The sequence below is a fragment of the Cnephaeus nilssonii genome (genome assembly GCF_951640355.1).
Source record: "Cnephaeus nilssonii genome assembly, chromosome: 12".
NCBI classification, from domain to species: Eukaryota; Metazoa; Chordata; class Mammalia; order Chiroptera; family Vespertilionidae; genus Cnephaeus; species Cnephaeus nilssonii.
The window spans coordinates 25,343,717-25,368,656 of NC_137083.1; the positions used below are offsets into that span (position 1 = coordinate 25,343,717).

Sequence of the window (24,940 nt, forward strand, 5' to 3'; positions counted from 1 at the left end):
GAGATCATAATAATCTGGCCACTCAGTGTAGATAGATAGATAGATAGATAGATAGATAGATAGATAGATGATTTCATTTAGCTTGCAGGGCAAAGTTGAGAGAGTGCAATGCAAAATAAGGTTGGACGCAGAGATTCTATGACCTTTAGATCAAATCGCACTCTTCATCTTTGCCCCCTGGTTGAAGCAGCCAGGGTTCTGTTTGTCCTTTTCTGAGGTGTTCTGAACTGATGGATTGCTTCTTAGAGGATTTGAAAACCAACCTGTTCAGACCTGTCTGCAAAAGCTTAGGGAGGTAAAGTAGTGAAAGGTTTATATGAGCACCCAATCTGTCTCCTACTTAAGATTGTACAGGAGAACAGTTAATATCCTAAATTTTAAATTTAACTAGTTTCATAATTATTTTTCCAAGTGGAGTTCTACCCAAGTTTATGCTTAAGACGTGTGGAGGAAAAAAGGCCACATGCTAACCTGACTAACTCAGGGAACACCTGTGTGACGGCCTTGCAAACTCAAGAGACCTAAGTAACCACAAAAGATGGTCTGAAATCAAACCCTTTTAATTAAAAATCAGTTTATATGACATTTTTTTATTGAGGTATTATATGTGTACATATCTTACCATTGCCCCCCCACCCTACACCCATACATGCCCTCACCCCCCAGAGTTTTGCGTCCATTGTTTATGCTTATATGCATGCATACAAGTCCTTCGTTTGATTTCTTATCTCCCCCACCTCTCCCTAACTTTCCCCCTGTAATTTGAAAGTCTGTTTGATGCTTTACTGTCTCTGTATCTATCTTTTTGTTCATCAGTTTATAATGTTCTTTATTATCCATAAATGAGTGAGATCATGTGGTATTTTTCTTTCATTGACTGGCTTATTTCTCAAAAAAAAAAAAAAAAAAAAAAAGAAAAAGAAATCTAATGGTAGAATTCATTCCCTTCCTAAAAATGTTCATTTCTAACTAATGTTGATTGAACTTAGGTGGTATTGGTATGTATTTTATCACATAATTTTAATAAAGGTTAATTGTTAAAAAAACCTCAGCTAATCAGAACAAAAAAGTAAAATAAAAAGCAGTTTATAGTGGGTAGTCATGTCCTAGGCCAGTATCTTCCCTGACAAAGATCAACTTCCATCTTTACTGAGCCTGTTGTCTTTTTGCATCTAAGATAACATACCTGTGGAATGTCAAAGTAACTTGTAACTTCCCTTTTTCCAGATGGAGCACAACAAATGGCGTCAGGGTGCAGACCACAAATTCCCTCATTGTTATTGTTATTGTGTTCATTGTTGACTGTTAACTATCCTGTACCCACCTGTATAAAGGAAACATATGTATCATATTACTTTTTATCCGATCCCAGAGGTTTCCCCACTTTGCCTTCTCCTGCCTCCCTAATCTATCACCAGTGGATTTCATGTAACCCACTTACGTCATCTCCTCCTTTGATTGTTTGTATAAAACAAGCTGGAAAACTGCCATTCTCCAGAGTACTATATCAATACCTTGAGATTCTGCTTCCAGGCAATTGTCGATAGTTTGGCTCAAATGAACTCACAAAAGTTCTTTACAGGTTTGAATGTTGTTGTTGTTTTTTTAGTGTTTTGTTTTTACGTTAACAGAAGCATGTAAAGTATTTGTGAGAGAAAAGGTGACTTTTTTTCAAGTGTCCAGTATAATATCAAATCCTAAATGCCATTGCTTGACAGAGGATACTACTTTATAAGAGAGCAGGAAAATTTCCTGGAAAAATATCAGGGTAAAAATATATCAAGATTCTTTGACAAAACAAATAAAAATGGATAAATATCTCAAGGTAATTATTTGAAAAGACGAAAAGACACTAATAAACAATATTAGGAATAAAATAGATGTTTCAAAGATTAAAAAGACAGTAAGTAGGCATTATGAATAACTTTATGTGATGCATTTGAAAACTCAGATGAAATGGATAAACCTCTAGAAAAAAAATATGACTTACCAAATTTAGTTAGGGAGAAATGGGAAATATAAACAGTCATATCACCATAAAGGAAATTGAATCAGAAGTTTGAAATCTTCCTACAGAAAAGCAAAGTCCAGAAGACTATTTCCAGCAAATAGTCAGGAAAGAAGTAAGTCTGCAAACATAGAAGAAAAAATAATGTCAGTTTTATACAACCTATCTTGGTGTATAGAAGAATAACTCTACCTCACTTTATTAGGTGAGTATGACTTTGATACAAAATCCCATGTAACATGAGAACAAAATCACAGATCAATCTGGCTCCTGATCACAAATACAAAAGTTAGAATATTAACAACTGCAATCCAGAAGTGTGTGCATGTGTGTTATGTTATGCATCACTTGGTTGATCCCAGGAGTGCAAGTTTGATTTTACATAAGAAATCAATTAAATTAATTTCTAAAATAAAATTTTAAGAGTAAAAATTTTTATTTCAACAAATAAATTTCAGCAAATAAAATAAAAACTTTAAAAGATATTTATAACATCAGAATTATAAAATATCTAAGAATAACTACAAGAATTGTTCAATAAATTTATGAAAAAAGTATAAAACTTTATAGAAATACAAAGATAACATAAATAGTCATCCTTAATATGCATAAAAAGACTTGCTACCAGAGAAACACCAATTCTTTCCAAACTGATTGATAAGTTTAATGATATTCCCATCTAAATTCTAACAGGCATTTGTGATACTTGACAAGCTGATTTAAAAATGTATATGGAAGAGCAAAGGGCCAAGAAGAAGAAAAAGAGGTACGTACTTTATCACCCGTCTTAGAATTATTCTAAAAGCATAATAATTATGGCAGAGGGGTCTTGTCAAATGAAACAGAATAGAAAGTCCAAAAGTTGTTCTACTCATATGTGGATCTTTGATATATGACAAGAAGTATATAGCAGGTCATTGAAGAAATAATGTACTTTTCAATAAATTATTATGAACACTTGGGTGTCCACAGATGAAAAAATAATTCCTCATCACACATTGCACTTAAAAATCATTAAAGCCTTAGATGAGAAAGACAAAAAGCTAATGACATATGACCTCCATGTAGGGAAGAATTTCTTAAAACAAATAATAAAACCATACAAGAAAATGTTAAATTCTCTAATTTCATTCAAAAGCTATAAAAATAATTAAAATAAAATATAGAAACTGAGAAAATATATTTTAACACAAAAACCTGAAGCAGATTAATATCTAATATATGTTTAAATCAAAATAAAACCTCCTGCAAATCAATTAAAAAGAAAACAATTCAATAATAAAGGGAAAAATCTTGAATATGAACATTATAAATAATCATAAGTGGAAATAAATATAGGAAAAGATGCTCAACTTTATTATAAATGATGAAGTGTAAATTCAAAGTACAGTGAACTGATATCACACCCACAATGAAAATCAGTCTGGCAACATTACATGCAGGTGAGAATGTGGGAAAAGATGGATTTTATACTGCTGACTAGAGGCCCGGTGCACGAAATTTGTGCACGGGGGTGTGTGTCCCTCAGCCCAGCCTGCACCCTCTCCAATCTGGGACCCCTCGGGGGATGTCCGACATCCCTCTCACAATCCAGGACTGCTGGCTTCCAACTGCTTGCCTGCCTGCCTTCCTGATTGCCCCTAACCACTTCTGCCTGCCAGCCTGATCACCCCCTAACTGCTCCCCTGCCAGCCTGATTGATGCCTCACTGCTCCCCTGCCAGCCTGATTGCCCCTAACTGCCCTCCCCTGCAGGCCTGGTCACCCCTAACTGCCCTCCCCTGCTGGCCTGGTCACCCCTAACTGCCCTCCCCTACAGGCCTGGTCACCCCTAACTGCCCTCCCCTGCTGCCCTGCCCTGCAGGCCTGGTCCCCCCAACTGTATTCCCCTGCAGGCCTGGGTCCCCCTCCCCCAACTGCCCTTCCCTGCAGGCCCGGTTGCCCCCAACTTCCCTCCTCTGCCAGCCTGGTCACCCCTAATTGCCCTCCCCTGTAGGCTTGATCACCCCCAACTGCCCTCCCTTTCAGGCCTGGTCCCTCCCCTGCTGGCCATCTTGTGGTGGCCATCTTGTGTCCAAATGGGGGCAGCCATCTTTGACCACATGGGGGCAGCCATCTTGTGTGTTGGAGTGATGGTCAATTTGCATATTACTCTTTTATTAGATAGGATAGAGGCCTGGTGCACGGGTGGGGGCCGGCTGGTTTGCCCTGAAGGGTGTCCCGGATCAGGGTGGGGGTTCTCTTGGGGCATGGGGTGGCCTGGTTGAGGGGCCTGTGGTGGTTTGCAGGCCGGCCACGCCCCCCCAGCGATCCAAGAGGAGGCCCTGGGATTTATTTATCTTCTATAATTGAAACTTTGTAGCCTTGAGCGGAGGCCAGGGCAGGCGGGAAGCTTGGCTTCCTCCACCGCCGGGGGCAACCCAAGCCTCCAGCTGGCTCCAACTCCATGGCCACCGCCATCTTTGTCAGGATTTATTTATCTTCTATAATTAAAACTTTGTAGCCTTGAGCGGAGGCCAGGGCGGGTGGTAAGCTTGGCTTTCTCCATCGCTGGGGGCAACCCAAGCCTCCTGCTTGCTCCAGCTCCATGGCCGCCACCATCCTGGTTGGGTTAATTTGCATACTCACTCCTGATTGGCTGGTGGGCGTGGCCTGTGGTGGTAGCAGAGGTACGGTCAATTTGCATGTTTCTCTTTTATTAGATAGGATAGGAGTATCCTATAGTTGCTCTAACCATTTAGAACACAGTTTGTCTTTTTCTACTAAAATTGAAGATGTGTATACCCTATGATCCAGGAATTCATTCCTGGGAACCCATGCCACATATGCACCAAGAAAAATACACAAGAATGTACATAGTAGAACTATCGATTCTCTCAACAATTCTGAACAACCCAAATGCCCATTTCTTGTTGACAATAGGAAAGATAAATAAATTGTGTGTTACTATAGTGGATTACTATGTACTTGTGAAATTTAATTAATTTTTAAAAATTCATGAAGTTTTAAAAATTTTTGATAAAAATATATATGGCATGATTATATATATATATATATATATATATATATATATATATATATATATATCTGTTTGTAGATTCAAGTAAAAAGTAATTTTATGATGGGAAAAATGAAATTATAAACACAAAATGCTGAATCATAGTTATTTGAGAAAGGAAATGGAGTACGATGAGAAAGGGACACACAAGAAACTTAAACATTCTTGGCAATGTTCTGTTTCTGGTCTAATCAGTGGATAAGTGGATATTTACTGTATTTATCCTCTATAACTTCTACATATTCTTTACTTTTATATTTACTGAACACCTCACTTTAAAAACTCTTAAAAATTGTTTGAATATATCAACCACAATAACAACTTTTTCTAAACGAGTCTGTGTCCTGGTCCAAGGATTCAACCAGCCAAAGTCTGCAGCAATAAAATCCCAAATGCAAAAATCAATGCATCAAACTGTTGTAACCTGTCACACCCAGTCACCTCATCTAATTTCTCTTGTTTTAAATCTTATTTTGCCAACCCATCTCCCAATTATGAATTTAACATCCCACATGGATTTGCCCACAGGGAGAAAGGGTACCGATCAACAAACATGAGTCACCAGAGAGCTTGACAGCTCCATTCCTCGCTGTAATTTAAAGCTTGCATTCTGGCTGATATTTCAAGTTCTATAAGCACCCTCAGGGGACAATGTATGCCTGCCGAAGAGAAGATGGGAAGATGAATCATTCCAAGGACAAGTGGAGGGGGAAGCAGAGAAGGAGGCAGAGAAGCAGAAGGGAAGAACTGCCATCCAAAGCCACAATTCAGATCTCATTACATGAGACTTTATTATTAAAGGGCACTTACACTGATTGCAAGCTGAAATTTGAGTGTTGACAAAGCAAGTAGATGACTTACGAAGTATAAAGTAGCAAGTGTACTTTATTCTTTACAAAGCAAATATACAACTTGTAAAGCAGTAAATACCATTGTGGAAGTCAGCATCCTGTAGTGGAAAAAACAAAAGTTTCTAGAGTTGAATTTGACTCAAATTTTGGCTTGCTCCTTGATGAGGAAGTCTGTCTTAGTATATCTGCCTGTGTATAAAGATAAGATACTCTATGGCAGCTCTTCTCACAGGGAGGCCATTTGGTAAAATGGAGGAGCTTGGATTTTGATGTTAGAACCCACCTTAATTCTGGCTTCCCTACCTTCTGGATATATGATCTCCCAAGACTCATTTTTCTCATCTATAAAATGGGGTGATAAGACCTATCTTGGGGATGTCATGAGACTTTGAGGTAATTAGTTCACTTAGGAAATGTTCAACAAAAGTGACATAATATTATTGTTACTGGATGTTGATTCTGTTTAAAAAGCAAGATCAGGGATGGCTAAGAATGAAGCTAGAGAGACTCCGGGACAAGGAGAAAGTGTAGGTATAGGGAAAGGCCGTTGTCATGAGCTGAGGCAGGTGGCAGAGAGGAGCAGCCGTCAATGGCCACCTGGGGCTGGCTAGGGTGAAGTAAGGAGGAAGTGCCAAACAGGAAGGAAACTGACCTTGGGTTGGTCTGGTCCTTGGCATCAGTGACTCGAACATGGGGACTTCTACTCAAGGACAGATCTCCATTCACTGGAAAGGAGGACAGGAAAAAGTAGAACAGCCAGTTGATCCCAGAGAAACTTGGGGAGAGATGGGGGATCAGGATAAGGACTCTGCCTCAGATGTAACTGAGGGGCTGGTAAGATGGGGATCGAGATGGTGAAAATGTGGCATAAGTCATAGTATGTTTATCATAATTCAAAGCAAGAGACCACAGTATCACAACGAGGCTGGCAACACAGAGCTGTGTTGCCGTATGATGTAATGACTATGTCGTTACTAGGTGATAGGAATCTTCCAGCTCCATTACAACCATATGGGATCACTGTCTATATTCGGTCTGTTGACCAAACATGTTGTTATGCAGTTCATGATTGTAATTATTCTCTCCTCTGCGAAAGGAACGTTCAGGAGCTCTGTGTTGACCTGGGGCACCATGTCTGGGGAATTCATTCTGGCAAGGGGATGAAGCATTGCTTAACCTGGGGCTACAGTATGTAGAGCAGAGGGGAAAGTTCTGAGAGGCAGCAGGTTGGACAAAAGCTAGCAGCTGGCCTGCCACACCCTCCAGGCAGAGTCCTCGGCATTAGGACGGAAAGCAGGTTTGAAACTGAGGGTAATACTTGCGTTAGCAAAGGTTTCTACAGATGGTATTTTATAGAACTTGGGGTGAAAACGTGAGAAATAAGATATGAAGGGAAACAATCAAAGTCACAGAATGTACTTGATACCTCAGTGCAGGGGTCTACAAGTCTCAGTTTCAAAACGAGGGGGCTTTATCTGCAAGGAGCCGAGCACATCCCACCTTCGGAACGGCAGGGATTGGCAATAAGGGCCCACAGTGGATTTGATGCTCAAAGCGTGCTCCAATCCCAAACCCACACTCCTCAGCTTGAGCCAGTTCTCTACCAGTTCTTAGGAATGACTATGCAAAATGCTATTGACGAAGATGGCTGCCCCCGAGTTCCTGGCTATGCTGGAGTTTGGTGTTTGAAGAATAAAAATCAATTTCCTGAAAGAGTTCTGTAGAAAAGAGTGTGTCATTTCAATGTATTATTAAGACTTCTATTGTTGACTTGGAAAATCACTTTGAAGGAAATACAATTGAATTTTCTTGAATAGAAAACTAATCCAATTTCAGCATAACTTTTTCAAGAACATTTTTCTTCCTACTTTACCTCTCACTGAGGACCTCAGAAATGTTCTAACACAGTAAATATTTGTTTGCAGCTGCATAGATTTACTTCTTAGCTTTAATTAACTTCAACTCATGCATTATGGTTTGAAGTACAGATTGTCGCTTGGCTTAAATATGATCCCCTCTTCAGGACACCAAAGAGTGTTTACATTTGATAAGGACAGATAGTTCTTTCTGATTTCACTCATAATCTCTTTGATTAATCATAAGCATTGCCCAAAACCATCTCCATGCTTTTGAGCATTAATAACAAAGATCTGCTTTCCCCAATTGCCCTTTAACTTGAGAAAAACTAAAGCCTCTCAAATTATACTCCCCACACCAGGGGTGAGGGACTTATTTCATCATTAGTTCCAGTGGGGAGCAAATTCTTGGGCAAATAACTGAACTTTCTAATCCCAATGTAAAAGGTTTAATGTCTGAGTTCCCAATTCAAGACTTTAACAATACTGTTTGTGGTCCTTCTACTCACCATTTCTTTTACTTGGTTAAATATTCAATTTAGTCTAAAATGTCTATTTCTTTCACTGCACATGACATCTCTAAAACCATAAGATTCATCAGTAAAGTCATCATAATTGTATTTTCTGGTGCCTGGTTCTCTCCAATAAACTGGGGCCGGGGGAAGGAAGTCCTTATGTCTTTCCTCTGTTCTAGCTTGGAGATGAGCTTCAATATGCCTCCATTAAAAAAATCTATTTCCACCAGCCTTAGCCTCTGAGTCCATCTCAAACCTTGATATTTCTGTGGAATACTCCTTAGGCTTCAAACTAGCTCCAAGCCTATTTTGAAGAATTGAACTTTTGTTTATGTATGAGGAAAATAAAATTGCCTTTTTTTTTTTAAAGTCGACTCCCTGGAGCTATGTTCTGAATGAGTAGCAGAATTTATCACTTTTATTTGGGAAGATTTGTTTTGGGGTCTTATTGTTATTCTGTTAAAGAACTGCCTGTGGACTAGACTGAAAGAAATAGACCGAGGAAAAAGCAGGAGCTACAAATGGTGTTGCATAATGAAATTACAGGGATTTTTGAATTGCCCTAGAAATATGAGGACCCCCCACATTTCGGGACATCAGGAAATGTGAGGAAGTGGGCAGGTGGGAAATTGCAGAGCTCAGCAACCAGAGGCATTTGCAACTGAAGAAAACGATGGCCCCTAATGGATCCCCCAGTGTAAGGATTGGCCAAGCTCTTTAGGAATAGTGAAGTCAGCCATCCAGCTAGCATCTTCAACTGTGCTTTGACCCCTTTATTATCCCCCAATTTTTATTAAAATCTTGTGACAAATAGCAACTTTGTGGAGGAGCTGCTTTGGGGACTGAGGAAAATGGTGGTTTGTGCACATTTGGCACAAAGATGAAGAAAGAAGAGATCAGATAGCAAGTAAGCATCGTGGCAAAACATGCACAGGTGTCTGAGGCAGGGCCAGGAGAAGAAATTATGAGGGACAGATGGCAAACGGCAACCAGGAGAATGTCTACTTCTCCCATCCCAGGAGCCTCACAAAGTTTATAGGAGAGTAGCTACATGACGTGGGGGATGTAGTGGATATAGGACATGCACCCAGACTCAGATATTGATGACCTGTTAATGTAAATGTCTTTTTCCTTTTTTAAAAAAGTCACTATCACTTCACCTTCTGGTGATATTTATTTGCAAAACACTCACTGCCATGCTCCTTATGGTTTACTTCTTCAATCCAAAGGAATCAGTTATTCTCTGCTAGTCCAACTCATAAAAGGCACCAACAAAATAACTTTGTTCTATTTTACATCTTATAAAGTATCTAAACATTCTTATGAGAGAGAACATGTAGAATTAAATTGATTTCTGGCTATTTCATTAGCCATACTCCTTTCAAAGATGGAAGCCAGGACAAAGTTATGACTCTCTATATCCAGATGATGTAAAACGAGGGTGAACTCTAAAAAATGCCACAACTTCCACCTCACAGACACTGGATTCTTTGCTGGTAAGTCCAGAATCACCTTCTGGATTCTTAATACCAGACCCCCAGCAGCCACTATGAGGCAGCTAGAATGCACGCGAGATGTAGTGGACTCCTCCTATGTCCTGTGTCTTCCTCTTGGCTCATCTTTTACCGCAGACATCGCCACAGCCAGCACCTCTGCTCACAGGTGCATCTTGATAGCACTTCACATTAGCTCCATCATTTATCTCTTCCTTTCTCACCTATTGCTTTTCTGCTACCCCTTGAAGGACTCTGGGCATCTGTCACACTCCCTCACAATTGCAGCTTGGAAGCACAAGGGAGTTAATACCCACAGGGCAACTCTTTTTTTTTTTTTTATTGTCTAAAGTTTTACATATGTCTCCTTTTTCCCTGATTGACATCCCTCCCACCCCCGCCATCCCTACCCCTGAGAGCAAGACCCCATTGCCCCAGTGTCTGTGTCCATGGGCTATGCTAATATGCATGCATACAAGTCCTTTGGTTGATCTCTACCTGCCCTTCCCCCCCCCCCCCCCCCGACACACACACACCTCCCCTGCCATTTGTCTCTGGATCTATTTTTGTTCATCAGTTTATATTGATCACTATATCCCACATATGAGTGAGATCATTGGCCAATGGGGGAATGGGTCAAGTGCCAAATACCCCCTTTTCCATGCTCTGTGTGGTTCACTCTGAGGCACAGTCTACACTGCTTGTCAGAGAACCCCAGTTGCCCACAGCGATGACCAACTCAAGAATGCACCCTGTGCTGGCTTTGCCTCCTTCCCTCTCCACTACCCTCTGCTCCTGTTCCCTGGGACCACTTCCCAAAATGAACTACCTACATCCAAGCCCTCATTTTTTGAGGGGAAAACCAGCCTAAGTAAACTGTGCATTACCTAGTGAACAACAGTTAGTTTTATATATAAAACTAGAGGCCGGATGCACAAAAATTCATGCAAGAGTAGGCCTTCCTTCCCCTGGCTGCCGGCACCGGCTTCCCTCCGGTCCCTCTGGCAGGCACCCAGGACCCGGATGCCTTCCCTCTTGGCCCCGGCTTCGTTTGGAAGAATGTCCGGTCTAATTAGCATATTACCCTTTTATTATTATAGGTAATTTAATTTTGTTATGCTTCTTTCATAGTCTTTCCTTCAAGAAATCCAGAGAGGATTTAAACATATGGTATGACAAATTGTCCTTTATACCTCTTCTTTGCCTGACATAAAACATTGTCATGCCAATTAATTTACTCTCTAATTAATTTGTTTCACATTTGCATTTTCAAAAATAATCCAGAGATGTTTAAAATAGTTGCCCTTGGTTTTGCTGTTGATGATTTAAAGTAAGTAGAACTTTCCACTTATCTATAATAATAAAAGTGTAATATGCTAGTTAGACCAGACAGCTGAACGACCTTCTGGACATCCTCCCAGACAACCTTCCAGATGAAGCCAGGGCTGCGAGGGCCAGTTGAGGCAGGCGGGGCTGCAAGGGACAAGCCCCTTGCACAAATTTTGTGCACAGGGCCTCTAGTCTTTTAATATTATTTTAGATCTGGCTTTACATTTATTCTTACTTAGTATGTTGACTTATTTTTACACTTGACACTTGTTTTTATGGGTTGTCCAAGATGGTTTTGATAGAACGTGTCCAGTTTACTGGAGTTGTCCCTGCCCTCTTAGAAATGCTGGCTGTTAATGCATGTCCTGTTCTCCTTACGCTTTAAATAAAAAAGGAAGGGTCTTGGATACCTTGGAACAATAAGACTTAGGTTTGTTCTCTGCTATGGCTGCCTAGTTTCTGGAAGTCCGTGGAAATGCGAGTTAGTAGGTCAAAAGTAAATAATTATGATATAACCTCGGTAGCCAGTTTACATTGCCTTACTGTAAAATGTAATTTTATATGATGTAAAATTACACTGTAAAATTGTAATGTCAATGTAAAATTTAATGTCAATGTAAAAACTAATATCTATAACATTCCAATTCTAAATCTTAATATTAAAATATTGCCCTTCCCATCTGACCAGTGAAGGAAAGAATTCCAGTGATTTATATTTGGACTAGAGGCCCGGTTCATGACATTCATGCCCTCAGGGGGTCCCTCAGCACGGCCTGTGCCCTCTCACAGTCCGGGAGCCCTTGGAGGATGTCTGGCTGATGGCTAAAGCTGGCAGTTGCACATCTTTAGCGCTGCCACGGAGGCCGGAGAGGCTCCTGCCACTGCACTCACCAGCCATGCCCCAGCTTCTGGCTGAGTGGCGCTCCCCCTGTGGGAGCGCACTGACCACCAGGGGGCAGTTCCTGTGTTGAGCATCTGCCCCCTGGTGGGCAGTGCACGTCATACCGACCAGTCGTTCTGCCATCGGGCCGAAAATGGCTCTCTGACATCAGTCCTGATTGGCCAGGCCCCAGGAGCAAGCTAACCTACCGGTCAGAGCATCTCCCCGCTGGTGGTCAGTGCACGTCATAGCAAGTGGTTGAGCGGCCTTAGCATATCATTAGCATATTACGCTTTGATTGTTTGAACAGCCGGCTGGACACTTAGCATATTAGGCTTTTATTATATAGGATTCTATACACACACTGAGGATCCAGGGATTATCAGGAGCCTAGAGCACAGCATTCTACCAGTTCTCTAAGCCACTTTCCTCCTACTCCTTTTTCTTGCTTTTCCTTTTGGTGTTTTTTCCCCCCCTACACCCTCTTCAAGTCACACCATGCACTCAGCAACAATGCCAATTCTTCCTCTCAGTTCATATATATTGTAGCCTAAATTATAGTGTATCTAGTTATTTCCACACCTAAACACAGTGCTTTCCAATAAACTTTTCTCTGTTCCATTACACCTTGACTGTGGGTAACTTACTTAACCACTCTAAAAAAAAACACAGTGAAAATCTCTCTCTATAAGGGAGAATTTGAATATAAATAACATGGTTGGAAATGACTTCCATCCTCTGATCAACCCCTTCTCATTCAGGGAAAGTAACACTTATTTGGGTAGAAGAACAGGGAAATAGCAGATCATCTCAAGCCATTTGGGGAAAGCAGAGAGAGGAAAATGGATCCCTGAATCCTGAATATTCTCCTGGCCTAAAATGGGCAACTAACTGGGAAAATTCAACATTTCAAACTTCAACAGGTACTCGGCAGTTGTGGATGGCACACTTGGACCCTGGAACTGACTGCATTTCATGAATCATTCAATAAAAATGATTCTACACTTTACAGGACTGGATTTTCAGGCCTCACTTACATTATGGTGGGGGTTTATGTGAATACAGAATGAATTTTAAAGCCCTTTAATACATCATCTAATTGGACTTTCAAAATAACTACCCCTTTAAACAATGAAAGAGAAACACAGACACCTCTGAAGAAAGTAAGGGACTTCACAAATTAGTAGAAAGAGTTGGAACCCCTACCAGTTTTGATGACAACTATACTGATTTTTCCTGGACAGCATGCCTCCTTCCCCAGGAGACTTCATCAAGACTAGATAATAGAAACTTGTTTTTCCTCCAAAACACTTACTTGGATCAACACTCAATTAATTATCTCATGTTTCACCTGGCTTGTGTCCACATGTTTCAGAAACGACATGGAGCTGGGCCTTCCTATGGGTGGCCTACAATTGCAAGCTGGGTCTAAAAACACCTGGCAGTTTGGTAAATTCAATCAAGCAAGCAGTCATTTCAGTGAAATATATAGAATTTTGCGATAACATCAAAGTGGGTAAAAACTGATTCTGTAGGGATCCACTGGCTAAGATATGGAATAATAACAATAACAGATGCTTGCTTACTATAATCCAGGTGCTGTGCTAAACACATCATATAATTTAATCTCAACTAGAAACAGTTTTATAAATCTATTTCTGTCTTTTTCATCATAAATGAATACTTTTGGCCCTAGCCAGTTTGGCTCTGTGGATAAGAGTGCCGGCCTGCCGACTGAGGGGGTCCCGTGTTGGATTCCGGTCAAGGGCACGTAGCTTGGTTGCAAGCTTGATCCCTGGCCTGATCAAGATGCAACCAACTGATTTGTCTCTCTCATATTGATGTTTCTCTCTGTCTCTCCCCTCCGTTCTAATCTCTCTAAAAAAAAAAAAAATCAATGGAAAAATATCCTCTGGTGGGGATTAACAACAACAAAAAAGAATACCTTTGCATTGATGATGAAATAGGTAACTTAAAAAACCAATCCCTCTGGGCTTTGATGCCTCCTACCTGTTGTAATGAATAGATGTAAATAATTAGGACTAAAACTCCCAGTACTACTGTCATGTAGAAGAAAAAGAACCACAGAAATGACTGTGACATTTAATTTAGTATTAGCTTCTTAAGCAAACATTGCAACATTTGTTTTCTCCATTTGTCTACCCCAGCGATTTTCAAGAATTATTAAAATATGTAAAACTGACTATCTAGTTAGGGGCACTGACCTCTTTTCCCTTAGATAGTCAAATAAAAACAATTACAATGGCCAACATAACAATAGCATTGGTGTAAATGCCCTGTCTTGAGCCATAAATATATTGGTCATATAATAGAGTTGCATCTTATTGTTCACATCAAATAATAAGGGTATGTCAGATTGGTTAATTCTTGGTAGCAGCAATCCTTATATACAAGTACTAGAGGCCCGGTGCATGAAAATTCATGCACTAGAGGGGGGTCCCTCAGCCCGGCCTGCCCCCTCTCACAGTCTGGGAACCCTCAGGGGTGGGAGGTGACCTGGAAATCAGGGGAAGGTGATGCCCCCATCACACCTCTGCTGCTGCCACTGCTGGCAGCGCAAGCCTCGGCCGCTCTGGTTACCTGAGCCTCGGACGGCCTGGGCGGCTGGGCAGCCATCAGCCGAAGCTTGCCTGCGCCTCAGGCCAGCCCTGGGTGGCTGGGGGGCTGAGTGGACTGGGGGACTCCGGGGCAGGTGCATGGCAAGGCCAGGCCTGCCCCTAGGAGCTGAGGGGACTGGGCGTCACAATCTTGTGGCTGTGGGCACCACCATCTTTGAGGGCAGGACAGTCAATTAGCATATTCCCTCCTTATTGGCTGCGGGCACCACCATCTTTTGTGGTGGTGTGAGGGTCAATTAGCATATTCCCTCTTTATTAGACAGGATAGGCACTGGATTTTTTAAAAAGTCACTTTAGATAAAAAAGGGTAGGTAAATTCTATTATTATTTTTGTAACTCGACCAGAATTTATACCTATTTTTGTCAGATTGGCAAAAATAAATTTGTTGGTGTGCCACAGAATTTTAGTAATTACTTTATGTGTGCCATGAGATGAAAAAGGTTGAAAGTCACTGGTCTACCTTGTGGGTGTAAGTTAATGTCTGTTACTTGTTAATGTTCTATACTGGCTACTTCTCACAGGATAGAAAATACTTATATATCTTTCAGGAAACACCCTGTTCGTAGCTAGAGCAAGTTTCACTATGATAATCCAGTGTGATTTGCCTGCTTGTGCATTGCTTTCCTTATGTTCTCACAAGTAACTTCAATCTGTCTTCTAAATAAGTAAGGATATTGGAGAAGTTTCAGTCTTAAGGTTAATGTAGCATCATTCTTTGATGAGGACATTTATACTTAATCCCAAAGGCACACAGTCTGTTAGTATGATCAAAAAGGGGGTTGGAGGACCAGAACAAAAACATTGGCCATCAAATGACAGATTGTATGTTGGCATTTTGACCATCCGCAGCTGGGTTTGAATTTTCTTTCTGCCATTTATTAACTGTGTGACCTTAAACATTTTACCTGTCTTCTTTACGCTTTAATTTTCTCATAATGAAAATAAGCCCTGGCTGGTGTTGCTCAGTTGGTTGGGCAACATCCTGTGCACCGAAAGGTTGCCAGTTCGATTCCTGGTTAGGGCACATGCCCAGGTTTCAGGTTTGATTCCCAGAACCGGGCATGCAGGAGGCAGCCAATTAATGTTTCTCACATCAGCGTTTCTCTCTCTCTCTCTCTCTCTCTCTCTCTCTCTCTCTCTCTCTCTCAAAATCAATTTAGAAATTCAAAAATAAAATAAAATAAAAATGAAGACAAGAACAGTGTCTCTTTCATAGGGTCAGTGTGAGAGTTCAGGAAAGTAAAACACATAGATATGTTAGCGTAGTACCTGGCACATAATAAGAGCTTAATAGCTACTAGTTATTAGGACAGAAATGCCTCCCTCCTCCACTTCTCTGATACACAACTTTAGCCAAGTTATTCACCACTGTAATTTCTGATTCCATAAAGAAATACACTAGACCTACATAGGAACTTTAATAAAAGGAACTTTACCTCATTCTACAGAATATACCTAATTTCTATAACTATTCTCTTTCTTTTAAAAACAAGTTACTAAACTTAGGCTTTGCCCACAGGCCAGAGCTCCCCTCTGCACCTTGCTCCTCTCCGACATGGCAAAAATGCCCAGCCCTACAGAGACCTATTTCCAAGAATTTCTTAATCTTTTTTTAAAAGAGCTATAAACATCAATGAGAGGGAAACATCGATCAGCTGCCTCCTGCAACACCCCCTACTGGGGATGTGCCCGCAACCAAGGTACATGCCCTTGACCGGAATCGAACCTGGGACCCTTCAGTCCGCAGGCCGATGCTCTATGTGACTGAGCCAAACCAGTTAGGGCAGGGGTCGGCAAACTCATTAGTCAATAGAGCGGCAAATGGCAGCTTGCGAGCCGCATGTGGCTCGCGAGCCGCAGTTTGCCGACCACTGGGTTAGGGCGAATTTCTTAACCTTATTGGTGGCATGGCATTAGCTTGCCATGAGGCCTTTAGCCATTCCTAGAAGTCTATCTAAGCAGCCCTTAGAGATGGCCTCCAGCCCACCCCCTTCCTTCCAGCTTCCCAATGATCATCATCCCCTCACAGACCACACAAACCCTGAGCCCAGTGTACCGACCACCCCAGGCAGGCACCCTCCTGCTGGTGGTACTAAAACATAGTTTTGAAAAACACACCAATAAAAAATAAAGTTACTAAACTTAATATATTAAAAATAATGCTTTTCAGAGTAATCAAACCTATAAGAGCAGTGACAATGGTCTTTCTAAGCAGCCACATTTGCACATCTCTGGATTGTTTAGAAAAACTGGAATTCTTTAAAGAGTTTGCATTCATATTTTCTTTTCTTTTGTAAATTAAAGTATAGTTGACATCTTATGAGTTTTGGGTGTACAACATAGTTATTCGACATTCATATGCTGCAACTAAGAAAATAATGTTGATAGGCATATGTCAATGTCATTTTATTAAAATGATTGAATTTAAATGTGAATTTCAAAGCAAATAAATGCCAGTGATTCAGCTCTCCAGGTCATTTATCAAGATGGAGTGTTCCAAGCCATTTATGATTCAGATGGAATGTTGGAACAGAGACCAGTGCACCGTAACAAAAAAGACAGATGAAAATCTCAGAGGATGACTGTTGACCTAGTCCAAACAAAATATCTTCTGGTTCCACTGGCAGTTGCCAAGTCTCAGCAGAGAGCTAAGAATAAATATAGCGCAGGAGTGGAAAGGGGTCTGCTTGTCTTTCTGTTTGTGACTGTTCAAGTGGATGAGTGATAGGACTCTGAGCTGATCTCTGCCAACTGCAAGGAAGCCATCAGATCACTGACGTCAATGCTCAGAAGGTGGTATGCTATGAAACCAGTCGTCCCCCACAAGATAAAAGGGAAAAAGTAAACAGTGTGACCTGCAGAAGAGAATCAGGCTTGAGGCAATGAGTCAGGTCATTGAGCCAGGAACTTTAATAAAAGGAACTTTACCTCATTAAAAAAAGATTTTTATTTTTTAAAAAGATTATAAAACAATACTATATATGTAGCTACTATGTTTATATATTTATAAATGTTTTGTGGGTATTTTTGAGAGGGGACAAGGCTAGTGTCTATATAGATGTACCTGTACGTAAAAAGAAATTTAGAAGAGCAGAGACCACTTATAGTGATTATATCTGAGTGATTGAATTTTGAGTGGTTTCTAAAAATCATTTTCTGTATCATATTTTAAACTTTTGTTATTGAAGCATAACACAAAGAAAAGGTGCAAAACATAAATGCACAGGTCAATTAATTATCACATGTAACTACCCATGTAATTACCAACCAACAGCCCCTCATGCCCCTTCCTACATGCCTCAGACCTTTTAGCACTAAAGTTTAGTTTTGCTGAATTTGATATTGATGGAATCATAGAATATGTATAGCCTGGGTTTAACTTCTCTCACAGTGCCTCTTTTTGTCAATTAGGTCTCATTTTGGTGGTGGTTGAAGCAGCAAAATTGTCCCAATTCTTATCCGTACTATCCGTACAAATTACTTGCAAATAACATTATTTTTTTTGTCAGCTCATTCACATAGATGCACATGTTAGCATCACAGAACTCAATGAAGCAAGTATTCCTGTCATCATTATCCTCAGTTTTTGAGGTGAAAAAACAGAGGTGCAGGGTGATTAGGCAAGTTGCCCATAGTCTTAAAATGAATTATAGGTGGAGATGGAATAGGGTTCCAGACTCCTACCTCTGAGTCTAGACCCCTTACCACCATGCACAGCTACATCCTCTCACATATTCAGAATAGAGCCTGACCCTCTAAGGCAGTGGTTCTCAACCTTTCTAATGCCGCGACCCTTTAATACAGTTCCTCATGCTGTGGTGACCCCCAACCATAAAATTATTTTCGTTGCTACTTCATAACTGTAATTTTGCTACTGTTAATGAATCGTCTTAGGCGACCCTGCTAGTGGTTCCTAAGTTTTGGTCCTAGTTTTTTGACCCACAGGTTGAGAACCACTGCTGTAGAGCCTAAGACCATCGGAAAACACAGATATTTACATTACGATTCATTAACAGTAGCAAAATTACAGTTACGAAGTAGCAACGAAAATAATTTTATGGTTGGGGGTCACCATAGCATGAGGAACTGTATTAAAGGGTCGCGGCATTAGAAAGGTTGAGAACCACTGCTCTAAGGCATAGTGTGACACCCTACAAATTCCCCTTTTGATTTAAAAACCATGACCTGCCTACATTGCTGCGGTGGGGGTGGGGGGGGGGAGGGAACATCTTGTGAAATTTCCCTCGACCTGTATTGAACAAAGAAGAGAAGAATTTGGCTATGTGTGTTCCCAGCCTTATCCTGCCCAAGGAGTGCAGTGCACAAAACATATCATGATCTCTGCTCTTGTTAATTTTCCTTCCTTCCTTCCTTCCTTCCTTCCTTCCTTCCTTCCTTCCTTCCTTCCTTCCTTCCTTCCTCCCTTCCTTCCTTCTTTCCTTCCTCCTTCTCTCTCCCTCCCTCTCCCCCTCCCTCCCTCCCTCCCTCCCTCCCTCTCTCCTTCCCTCCCTCCCTCCCTTCCTTCCTTCCACCAACTACTTATTAAAAGTCTACCATGCACCATCCACTATTCTTACTACCTACTATCCTGAAATAAATAAAACAGACATGGCCCAGCCTGCTGACACTTACAGACTAGTAAACCACGGTCATTTGCAAACAAAAGAATCCCAAATACAATAAATATTGAACGCATGCAGTGAACCTGGCCCAAACTAAGAGGTAAATGTTGATCAATGAATCCAAGTTTGAATGAATAAACAAATGAAGAGATGGATTGACTGACCTTTAAGATTTTATAGCTCTGAGATTCTTACCATAGCAGGATAATTAAAATATTTTTCTAATACCCATTTTCTGTTGCTATATTGCTGTGAGTGAAAATGTCGAGGAAGAATTAGGCTAAATCTGTCAGTCAAAAAACTTCATAAGAAAATCAATTAAGTAGCTCAAATCACTTCTGTACTTTCGGGGGAAAAAAGACAACTGCCTGATGATAATTTTAATTGAATTCAGAAGCTATTACCTACAAGAACCTTTAATTTATTCTTACCCAGTCAATCGAAAACAATTTAAGCAAAGCAGAGTCTGTTTTCTTCTAAGTTGCAACTGAGCTGAGAGCTGTCATGCCAAGTTTCACCCAGTGTGAATTTCAGCAGCTGAATGACAAACACCGGTAAAAGAAACCCTTTTCTAGAATGCCAGCAGGACAGCTTTAACCAAGTTTATGCTACTAGGCAACAATCTGAGAAAAACAATGTTCTGCTGCTAATGGCCCATCTAAAAGGCTAGAGAGAAAAATGACAGAAAGATGCATTCTTCTTAATAATTCCCCCATTACCCCATCCGGAGTCATCTCTTACCCATGAAAGGGTGAAAGAGAAGTTCCAGAGAACCCCAATTCTCATTCAAGTGGGGAAAGAAAGATCGCCTCCCTAAAGGAAGAGGGCTAGATGATTCTACGCAAATACCTTACCCTCCGTATAGTATCTTTAAAAACTGGCCTCTTTCAAAACGTGGTCTTAATGTTTGCTTATAGCACTAGTGGAGATCTATCCTTTATCAGATTAATTCGCAACATTTGAGACTGGAAAGCTAGGCAGTCATGGAGCTATCACAACCATAGCCCCAACATATTCCCTGGCATGGTTTTACTACATTTACTATACCTGTCCTGAAAGATGCTCTGTGAAGAAAAGGTATCTGTGGGTCAGTAGGTTGTAGAAAGACTCAGCCTACCTATCTATTCACATTATACATTAGCATAAATATGGTTCTGAAAGTCCTGTGGAAAGTAAATATTTATTTATGCCACCCTTTCTTAAGTTACTTGGTCACGGGATACCTAGCAGAACACGGTTTGGGAATTGCTTAATGAGTTGATCAATGTCACTGTGAAGGAAAGTTTCTTAGAATTTTTAATCATCAATATTTATTTTAAATCACAGAGGAGTGACTCAGTATGTAGCATTTTTTTCAAATGTATTTGAGCCTGGTACTCTTTTTTTCAACTGCATCTTGCAAAATTGGTGTTATATTCCATTTCTTTTCGAAACCAGTTTTTAAGGGTTCTTCCAAAGAGCTGGATCCTTGATTCTATTCTTATAAACCACTTGGTCAAGTGGCAAAAAAGGATTGTCAATTTTTCAGGTGACACAAACTAAAAAAAAAAATTTAATTTATTAAGAACTGAATAGGCAAGTTTGATGAGATTAAAAAGAACTCCATTTGCTTTGAAAATTCAATAGTTAAATGTATATGTTTTGTGTGGGACAGAGGAGAGCAGGCTTTGGAGTTTTAGTTGACAATAAGCTCAACCAGAAATATAAGGTTGCAGCATTAAAAGGCAATTCAACCCTAGTCTACACTACATTAAGAGAATGGTGTCAAGAACAGTAAGAAGTAAGAAGACCATTAAGTACCACTGTAGATTTACAAGATGGTGAGAGGTCTGGGAATGATGGCAAAAGAAGAACACCTAAAGTCTGGGGAAAAGCATACACAAGCATTAAAGGCAGTTGCCTCTAAAATATGTGGGAAACTTTCATGGCATGTCATTCAGGCATCTTGACTGCTAGCGTCTAGCCTATTTTTAAAAGCTCTGATGGTGCCTAAGCAGTACTATCTTAATCAGAATGAAAAGTTGTTCACAAACCCCTCAGGATGTGGGAGGATCGAGCTCAGAAAGGATGAAGGGAGCTCCCTGAGACAGAGCAGCCAAAAGCCCTGCAGAGGTCACTGTAAGTGACCAGCACCTGCCCCCATGTTCTTGTAGTTAAAGCACTCACTCAAGATACCAAACCCCATTTGAGAACACTCAAGAAGAAGTTGGACCAAAATCACGTGGCCAGCCCTGGCAGGATTTATTTTTAGTTCTTCCAGAGATCAAAACAAGTAGTGATGAGATGTCCATTGGTCCGGGACACTGTAAGGATGTCCCTACTTGGAGAAGGTGTTTATATGAAATGAACTCTTAGCAAAGATTCCTTGTCAGTGTGGAAAAGGCAACAATTACTCATTCAGTGAGAACTTTAAATCACTGATGGACAAACGAGATTTAAGAAGTAGAATGCACCTTACAGGTCATCTGCAACAACAATTAATCTTTATTGACATAGAAAGAGCAAATGATTTTTTTTTCTTCAGGATCTGTCGATGAGTCAGTCTCAAAAGAAACACAGAACCCAGGGTCTCCATGCCTTCAACCTATCCTTCTCTGTTATAAAATACTGCTTCCCTTTTCAAGTGAACAAGCTCACTTCGTGGTAGAAATAGAAAATTTATTGAGATCCCCAAATCACATTAGTGTGAACACAGAATGGTATGGTCATGTGGGGAAGGGGAGAAGTTGATGGGGGAGGTTAGAGACAAGATGAAAAATCTGTCCAAACCAAAATGAATTTATTTTTCTGATGTGACCTCTAATTTACCAACATGTCCTTGGTTTTGACGCTGACCTTTTCTGGTAATTAAAGTTTGAGTGTTTAAAGAAAAACAATGCCTTTGACTACTGCAGCCCTTAGGAAAATGTCACTGTGAAGGCAAATTATTTTTCATCTGCTTAGTAAACTTTTCGACTGATGAAAAATCAATACTTCACCAATTCTCTTTTCAGGTGTTATTCGTCTGGTATGTCTCCTATGCCACCTGGAAACAACAGTTTAAACACTATTTTAATGAGAAAAATTGCCCTTGGCTGGCTTGATGTCCTCTTAACTGGATTTGTAGCTGACACCTGACTGATAAGATGTTTGCTTGAAACATTTTCTGAAGGACAAATCCATTATTTGTTGCCACTTTTTCTAAGGTCCATAGAGAAATTAGCCTTAATTATTCCTTTGGTTTCCAGAATATAGCAAATCCTCCTTTCTTAAGAAAGAAGGATAAACACGACCAGTCACTGAAAGCAATTCTTTCATAAATCAAAATGTTGAAACTAGTAGATTAAACCATTAGACAGCTTTCTCTAAAGGAAAGGGCACATTATATTAATTCTTCCTCCTTGATGTAGAGGCAAATGAATAATAAGGGTTTCCTTAATCATTGTGTCAAGATATCAAGATAAAATGAGGAAACCTCAGTCATTCTGAGACTCTGGGCAAAAGTAGATTAATAATAATAATTAATAATACAACTGTAAACCTCCTTTTGCCCAGCCCTGTGTGTCTGTGGCCTCTCACTTCCTTTCAAATTGATGCTCCCATCCTAAAACATAGTGTCCATTAACAGCCAAGGAAGTAGCCTAAGCCAGAAGCACTAATTTAAAAGAAAATCAAGATAAAAATAAAAAAAACGAAGAAGAAAGGACGCCAATTAAGGGAAAGAGAAGCCACCAGAAAATTGGAGTCCCTCGTCACTGTTACTATTCCCTCCATATAATTTCTGGTTTGCTCTCAAATAGGAACTCAATGATCCTCTCTCTATTCTTTTGCTCAGCATCCCCAGTGGAGACGCCCCTTCTCCTCAGAGTCTGAATCCTACCATTGGTCTGATTCTAGACATTGGTAGTGACAGCCCATTTGCCACCCTGTAATAACACAGGTCAGAAGGGTTTCATAGCTCCTTCTTTGCTAGCTCAGATTTCTTCAAGTGGGCAAGATTCCCTCAGACTTGTAAGCAAGCAACTTCTTTCTCATTAGAATTTTACCATTAATTCACGTTGGGATGTTTATTGGGCATGACCACCCTTCACATCCCTGAAGTTTCAAGAGGAAATACTCCTACTGAACCAATTCTGAGAATCATCTGGGAGCAACAATGTTTACACAGCACATTTCGAAATAATATCATGGCAGGCTTCCCATTTCACAGTCACAACATCCGGTGGAATCAGCAAAACTGTTTACAAAGCCACTGGCCACTTTGAATTAGAACAATGCTATGGGAGCTCAAGGCAGCAAAGCATTTATTTCTAGAATCTAGAATAGTGACCCTCTTACATCATGATCCAGATAGATCTGAAACAAAAGTCTGACTCCCTCTAAAAAATCTCACTCGGCACCAGCATGTTTTCTTTTTCTTCTCTATTCTGTCTCATTTTAATGCTGTCTGTGACCCATTAAACTGATTTCATGACCCATTAGCCCAAGATCCATAATCTAGAAAGCACTGCTCTAGAACATGGAGAATTTCTGTCTTAAACTGGAGTCATTTGAAATATCCATGTTGTAAAGATTCTAAAGTAATTCTGTCCTTTAGACCCACCTGCCGGAGATGCTCTATAAAAATTACGATGCCTGGGTCCCTAACTAGAGATTCTGATTGAACTGGTTCCAAACACAAGTCATTGGTAAGAGCGCTCCAGGTAATTCTAATGTATGGCCAGAATTAAGAACCATTGCTGCAATTGAGATGATCATGTGATTTTTGTCTTCCAATTTGTTTATGTGATGTATCACATTTATTGATTTGCAAATTTTGTACCAGCCTTGCATCCCTGGAATAAATTCCACTTGGTCATGGTGCATGATCTTTTTAACGAATTGCTGAATTCAATTTGCTAATATTTTGTGGAGGATTTTAGCATCTATGTTCAACAGGGATATGGGCCTGTAATTCTCTTTCTTTGTAGTGTCTTTATCTGGTTTTGGAATTAGGCTAATGCTAGTCTTGTAAAAAGCGATTAGAAGTGTTCCTTCCTCTTGGATTTTTTGGAAGAACAAAGTTGGAGAAATCATACTAGATATCAAATTATACTACAAAGCCACTGTATTCAAAGCCTGGTAGTGGCACAAGAACAGGCATATAGATCAATGAACAAAACAGAGACCCCAGAAACTGACCCAAGCCATTATGCTCAATTAATATTTGACAAAGGAGGCAAGAGAATACAATGGAGTAAAGATAGTCTCTTCAATAAATGGTGTTGGGAAAACTGGACAGGTACATACAAAAAAAAATGAAACTAGATCACCAACTTATACCATATACAAGAACTAACTCAAAATGGATAAAAGACCTAAATGTAAGTCGTGAAACCATAAAAATCTTAGAAGAAACCACAGGCAGCAAAATCTCAGACACCTCTGGTAGCAATATGTTTACTGATACAGCTCCTAGGGCAAAGGAAACTAAGGAGAAAATAAACAAATGGACTACATCAAAATAAAAAGCTTTTGCACAGCAAAAGAAATCATCAAAAAAGTGAAAAGAGTCCACTCCATAGGAGAATATATTTTCCAGTGATACATCTGATAAGGAGTTAATTTCCAAAATATATAAGGAACTCATACAACTTAACAAAAGGAAGACAAACAATCCACTAAAAAAATGGGCAAAGGAAAAAAAAATTGACACTTCTCCAAAGTGGAC

At 40.2% G+C, this 24,940-nt stretch overlaps 1 long non-coding RNA gene across 2 annotated transcripts in view; it reads right to left on the minus strand.

Annotated features, from left to right (window-relative positions):
* Positions 1-1,133: 1,133 nt before the first annotated feature.
* The window catches only part of LOC307108154, a 40,934-nt gene continuing 17,127 nt past the window's right edge, over positions 1,134-24,940 (minus strand). For both annotated transcript variants that reach the window (XR_013814281.1, XR_013814282.1), the window contains exons 3-4: positions 1,991-2,129; positions 1,134-1,324 (exon numbers count right to left, since the gene is read on the minus strand). This is a non-coding gene — a long non-coding RNA (uncharacterized lncRNA). The remainder of the gene's footprint in view (positions 1,325-1,990; positions 2,130-24,940) is intronic.